We start from the raw sequence: 7,355 nt of genomic DNA on the forward strand, positions 1-7,355 counted from the left end.
TTCCGGCAGATGTAGAAGGCTTGGCTCCGGTGGTGCCGTCAAGGATGTGCCGATTAGAAAGTGTCTCGGCGTCAGAGGGTCCAGATCGTCGGGGTCATTACTCATGGGAACAAGGGGGAGTGAATTAAGAATAGCTTCAATAAGGGTTAGTAAGGTACTCATCTCTTCCACTGTAAGAACTCTGGTGCCCGCTACCCGTTTAAAGTTATATTTAAATGACTTAAATGACGCCGCTTCCCATATTCCTCCAACGTATGGAGAATTCGGTGGAATAAACTTCCATGTAACCCCTTCGTCGGCCAAGTTGCTAATGACTCGTTTTACTTTTTTGTAAGTGCTAACTCGATGGAAAACGTTTAAATCTGGTTGTGTTTGAGATATTAGTGTTACATTGCGTGTTTCCGGCGGAAGTTCTGTTACATGATTAGGCCAATGTGACGAATCTTTAAATTTGTTTATTGCGGTTCGTTTTGATTGACCAATATCAAGAGGTTTTGTTTTAACGGGGAGCGCTACTGAAAATCGACCATCTGGGGTCCTTTTAGTGGTGGTGACGAATGAAATTTCGCAGGCTTGGTCGTCTGTGGTGAAATTTACGTTATTAGCCATGCCCTCCAATTCCCAGAATTTTGACATCTGGTGCTCCAGACTGTTGGTGCTTAAGAGGCAGAAATTTTCTCTTGGCCCTTGACACTGCAGACCCACATTTCTATATGGGCCGCCCACTAGCCACCCAAAGCAGCTGTTCTGTACATAAGTACTGTTGTTTTGTAATTTTATACGCCCTTCCCTCAAAATGTCGTAAAATAGTTCGGCTCCGATTAAAAGGTCTATTTCGCCCGATATACAGGGTGTCCCAGAATTCGCGCCATTCCCGTGAATGACATGTTCCCAGTCCCGAACTGTGCCGTAATTCGCAAAAAGAATTGTCCAGGCTTTAACCGTGTGAGAACTGGAAGGCGATTAAGTTGACCAATAGTGAGCCTGCTTTTATATCCGAACGTTTCTATGTTCAAAGTTACCTATGCCAAGAACAAAAAATCGGGTAATACTAAAGTTGAATGAATTTTTTCCGAATCCCCCTCCGTCAACAAAAGGAAACAGAAGTGTGGTTATAAATTTAATCATTTCGACAATTGTTTGTCATAAACTGTCACGAAGTTCATCACTGACCTGAAGAGATGCTTCTGCGCCAAAGATGACTGATTAATGTACACAGAGACGTCAAGGTTTACTTTAAGGCAAGTAGCATGGGACAGAAGTTATTTCTGCTGCCATTCTAGTTAAATTGTGTTTAACTGGGCTGTGCATGTCATAAGAGAAGCTGTTTCATTTCATCGTAGGCAAATAATATATTTATTACTATTCTACATAGTGTAGATACCGAAGAGCAGGTATTAGAAGTCATTTTCTTAGAGCCCCGTGAATAATGTGTTGTTCTTTTTAACGAAAATTAGTACATTTTCAGAATGCATCATATGCCTGATATTAAGTTTATCGTTATTTCTAAAAAAGAGTACCACATGTCCATTCAAAGAACGTTATTAAGTATACTAAAACATAAATATCGCTTTTGATTAATCGGTGCTTATGATTTTCAATAAACAGTATCAATTTTTACTGAACAGCTTTGTTGCTGATACCTAATCTAAGCAACGAAAAAAGAGACGAGACTCCACTTCTCTGGTGTATTAAGATCATAGGTATCTGCTGTGGTGTCAATCATGTGGGGGAGATACTGAAAACTGAGACTTATTCAAGAATAATATTGATGTTGCACATGATGATTTAAAACAGTTTCTTTAAAGTTGTGAGTACTTTCTAGAGATTGAAAAGATACGAATAAAAATTATAACAAAAATCGTTTAGTTGCAATTTTTTTTAAGAACAATACAAACTATAAACAAATCAGTACCAATACCGCTAAGTTATTGATGTCTTATTCATACTAGTATCTATAAAGAATATTTGGAAATGATGTTAATTTATGGAGAATGTACACGCTATGCAGCCACTGCTGTGCGCGAATATACAGGTCTTTTCCCCAATCATCGGCTCCTTGACCAGCATTTGTTTCGTCGTTTGTTGCATCTAGCAAAAGAAGATGGATCTTTTCAGCCTATTCGGAAAGCCGTGCTGGGGCTCCACGGATTATACGCATAGACGGTGAAGAACAAGTGGCACAAATGATTGGATGCTCAAGATCGATCATGCATCGTATCTTTACAGAGAAAAATCTGCATCCTTACTATTGACGAAAGTGCAGCATCTGCGACGAGCCGACTGCGCGACGAGTGCATGTTGCTAAATGGTTACTGCGACAAAATGAACTAAATCCTGATTTTTCACGGCACATTCTTTTCGCCGACGAATGTTCATTTTCCCGAAAAGGAATATTTAATGCGCACAATTGGCACTTCTGGGCAAACGAAAATCCACATTTCGCTAACGTGAGAGCATATCAAGAGCAATACTATTAATCTATGGGCTGGAATCGTTGTACTATAACGTTATTAAACAATGTGCTCAAAATGACCACCATTAACTTCAATGCAAATTCTAGCTCGTCGAATTATGTTGTGTTGTGTATTATTTAACATCTCAGGAGTAACTGTAGCGTAGGCTTCGTGCAGTCTCTCTTCCAGTTCTTCTAACATATCTAGGGGTTCTCTATATACGTAATTTTTAATTTGATTCCAAAAAAGAAGTCCAAAGCAGAAAGGTCTGGAGATCTAGGAGGCCAGATGTTAGTACTGCCACGCCCAATCCACCTATGACGATACTCTTTTCAATTTTCATCGTACAAGTATCGAATTATGTGGAGGAGCGCCGTCGTGCTGAAACCACATATTCCGCCGTACATTCAAAGGAACGTCTTCCAACAATGCCGGAAGCTCTAGTCGTAGAAAATTAGCATATGCATCCCCATTAAGGCGATCAGGTAACACAAACGGCCCCACCTAAAAAAACAGGAACGGAGTTTAGTGATAATTTTATCAGATGCATTAAAATTTTTACCACAGTAGTACCAATTATTCCAGCCCATAGATTAATAGTAAATCGCTCCTGATATGCTCTCACCCTAGTGAGATGTGGATTTTCGTGTGCCCAGAAATGCCAATTGTGTGCATTAAACATTCCTTCTCGGGAAAATGAACATTCGTCGGTGAAAAGAATGCGCCGTGTAAAATCAGGATTTAGTTCATTTTGTCGCAGTAACCATTGAGCAAAATGTACTCGTCGCGGGTAGTCGGTTGGTCGCAGATGCTGCACTCTCGTGTAATGGTAAGGATGCAGTCTTCTCTCTTGAAGGATACGATGAGTGGTCGATCTTGAGCATCCACTCATTTGCGCTACGTAGAGGACACTTCTCCTAGGATCCGCTTCCATGTTTTCTAACACTTGCTCTTCAGCACCTACACGTACATTCCGTGGAGCCCCAGCACGGCCTTTCCGACTAGGTTGAAAAGATCCATCTTCTCTTGCTCGATGTAACAATCGGTGAAACACATGTTGGTCTGGGTGCCGACGATTATTCACGGGGCTCTAAGAAAATGACTTCTAATACCTGCTCTTCGGTAGCTACTCTATGTAGAATAGTAATAAATGTATTATTTGCCTACGATGAAATGAAACAGCTTCTCTTATGACATGTACAGCGCAGTTAAACACAATTTAACCAGAATGGCAGCAGAAATAACTTCTGTCCCATGCTACTTGCCTTAAAGTAAACCTTGATGTCTCTGTGTACATTAATCAGTCATCTTTGGCGCAGAAGCGTCTCTTCAGGTCAGTGATAAACTTCGTGACAGTTTATGACAAACAATTGTCAAAATGATTAAATTTATAACCACACTTCTGTTTCCTCTTGTTGACGGAGGGGGATTCGGAAAAAATTCATTCAACTTTAGTATTACCCGATTTTTTGTTCTTGGCATAGATAACTTTGAACATAGAAACGTTCGGATATAAAAGCAGCCTCTCTATTGGTCAACTTAATCGCCTTCCAGTTCTCACACGGTTAAAGCCTGGAAAATTCTTTTTGCGAATTACGGCACAGTTCGGGACAGGGAACATGTCATTCACGGGAATGGCGCGAATTCTGGGACACCCTGTATAAAATTCAGGGTCCGCCAAAGTTAAATTATCCGGTATTCGCAATGGTGTAGGGTCAAATGTTTCGACTGGTAAATTATTGGTGATTTCTGGCAGTACCAAACAGCTGATTGTGTTCGAATAATTGTCACAAATTGATTTAATAAAGACCTTTGCAGCCCGAGTGAGGGTAGTACTAGTTTGCCCTATACCCGCAATAGACATCTGACATTTATTTAAATTTAGTTTTAGCAGTCGACATAATTTATCGGTGATAAAATTACTATCACTACCGATGTCCAAAAGCGCTCTAACTTTGTGAAGCTGGCCATTACCGTCCCTAATTTTAATTACGGCTGTGGAAAGCAACGTGAGTGACTTAAGTTCCGTCGAACAGCAATGGTTATTTACACCTTGCGGTTCCCCTTTTTGTAAGTGTAGTAACGTGTGGTGCCTGCCATTACACGTTCTACAATACCGGGAGGTGCATGATCTAGCATCGTGGCCATCGCGTAAGCAATTTAAGCAAAGTTTTAGCCTTTTTACTTCGTTAATACGGTCTTGGATGCTAAGTTGTAAAAAAGCGGTACATTGTTGTACGAAAGAATGGGATGATTGTTTACACTTTGGACATATCGTTAATTTACGTTTAACTTCGGGAAACTTAGATTTTGTAACGTGGTACCGCGGGTTTTCCGAATTTACTTCGAAAGAGTTGCAAAATTCCATTGATTCAAGTGTTTGGCAACGCTGTGATATGAAGGTCGTCATTTCCTTCAGCGTTGGCAGTTCATTGTTTTTTAATTTTGATTCCCATTCCCGTTTTGTCGCAAAGTCAAATTTTGTGGACACCAAATAAATAAGAACTGGATCCCAATTAGTTACATCTAAATTTTGAGCTTTTAGCGACTCTAAATTTGCATTTAACTGATCTAAAAGCGTCCGCAATGAATTTGGAGATTTGTTAACTTGTGTTAAATTAAAAAGGCCGTGGATGTGATTGTGAACAATTAAGCGCTTACTATGATAACGCTCTTTGAGTAATCGCCAAGCAGTGTCATAACTTTGAGCGGATATAGATAGATTATCAATAATTCGTTTTGGTTCGTCCCCAAGGCAGGAACGCAAATAATGCAATTTTTGGATTTTTTCTAAGTTGGTGTTTTCATGAATAAGGGTACGGAAACTATCGTAAAAGGCCGTCCAACTTGTATATTCCCCGTCAAAATGAGGTAACTCGATAGTGGGCAATTTAATATCGGTAGAACTACTAGATGCCTTAATTGTAAACTTATCGATTAATTCTTCCGCCTTTGAACATAATTCGTAGTAACGGTTTTCATATTCAAATCGCTCGTTTTCGTCTGGCTCGGCGGGATCGGCATCATTTTCAATTGTTAATAATTCAAGTTGATCTTGTGCTTCAATAAACTGTTTTAATAGCGGTTTAAAATTGTCATAACGTAAACACAATACCCTAACTTGATCGGCAGATTTGATCGTATTCAAAAATTTATCAAAATTCGTGGTAGTCGTACGTATTTGTCTTTTTTTTGTTTTTAAACTGGCTTCCGTCATTTTGGAAGAGGTGAGTACGTCAAAGGAGACAAATGAAAAAGTGTGAAGACAGGAAGAATAATGACCACCGACCTGTCCTTTGTTGTGGCGTCCTGTGGTTTGGCGCGTGGACAAGGGTGGCTTCAGTGATTATGTGCAGCTTCCGCAGAGATGTCGTCACCACGGGGGGCTCGATCCGTCGGGCGTTCTGGGCGTCGTGGCGTTGAATGCTCGGCACCAGTACTTCTTTTGCTGCCGCGTCCTGGTTGGACGAGTGGATGGGGCGGACGTCGATGTCCGTGTAAACTGCTGAAGAGGATGTCGTCACCGCAGAGGGCTCGATCCGTTGAACTTCCTGGGCGTCGTGGCGTCGTAAGCTTGGCACCAGTACTTCTTTTGCTGCCGCGTCCTGGTTGGACGAGTGGTGGGGCGGACGTCGATGTCCGTGTAAACTGCTGAAGAGGATGTCGTCACCGCAGAGGGCTCGATCCGTTGAATTTCCTGGGCGTCGTGGCGTCGTAAGCTCGGCACCAGTACTTCTTTTGCTGCCGCGTCCTGGTTGGACGAGTGGATGGGGCGGACGTCGATGTCCGTGTAAACTGCTGAAGAGGAAGTCGTCACCGCAGAGGGCTCGATCCGTTGAACTTCCTGGGCGTCGTGGCGTCGTAAGCTCGGCACCAGTTGTTCCCTGTTTTGGCGTCCTGGTCTGACGCGTAGATGAGGATAGCGCCGATGTCCGTGTGGAGTTCAAATGAGGATGTCGTCACCACCGAGGGCTCGATCCGTCGTATTTCCTGGGCGTCGTCGCGTCGTAAGCTCGGCACCAGTAATTCACTACACACGTCGTCGCGATCCGACTCGAAGGACCATTTTTTGTTTGTTACTATCCGTCGGTATGAGTTCGCAGTAAAGAAATACGCAGTTGACTTAAATTAGCGTATATATTGAGACAGTAACAAAACAAGCGTTCTTTACAAGTTATTCCTACGAACTAAAGGCACATATGTCTCGAGTGGCCAGATTGCCCCTCGAGGGTTGAGGGCGGTACGACCCGAGGCGAAACCCGATATCGGTCGAGTCTGCATGAAACGAAACAAGTTCCTCAAATCTATTATTTAAAGAAGACAAAGTTTGGTTCAGAATTGGTTAAAAAAAAATTAATTCTACAATTAATTTTAAATTAGTTCTACAACTTCGTAATTCTGCTCGTGATCAAAATGTTTCGTCTTCTTGGACGCACGGTTTGGATTGGCGGAAAAAATGGTTCAACATTAATTTCATAGGCAAGTTTGTCTGCTTCAGTTATAATTTTAGCAAAACTTTCATCTGAACGATATTTGGTAAAGTAACCTATTACATCTTTAAGTAAATTGATATATACTTTGATGTTGATGTTAGGATTCTGCATAATTTTAGTTAAGATGTTGATTTGATTCAGAATACTTATCAAATCAAATTATCTTTGAACAAATAACTGCAATGAAGAAGTATCTTCGGATATTTCCAGCAAATCAAAGATTTTGCAAATGTGATACGTATAAATAAAATAAATTTATCGTCCAAACTACAAGTGCAAATAACAACTATGTTGCATTTGCCAGCTCGGACACCAACTAATTTTTGGAGCAATGTTCTTTAACACCTTTCTGTAAATTACTAAAATAATTTCATTTATTGCTAACATCCCCCTTGACGTTCCGACA

The sequence above is a fragment of the Zophobas morio genome, unplaced genomic scaffold (assembly GCF_036711695.1).
Source record: "Zophobas morio isolate AGI-343-1 ecotype UQ-CSIRO unplaced genomic scaffold, CSIRO_AGI_Zmor_V1 ptg000026l, whole genome shotgun sequence".
Taxonomy (NCBI): domain Eukaryota; kingdom Metazoa; phylum Arthropoda; class Insecta; order Coleoptera; family Tenebrionidae; genus Zophobas; species Zophobas morio.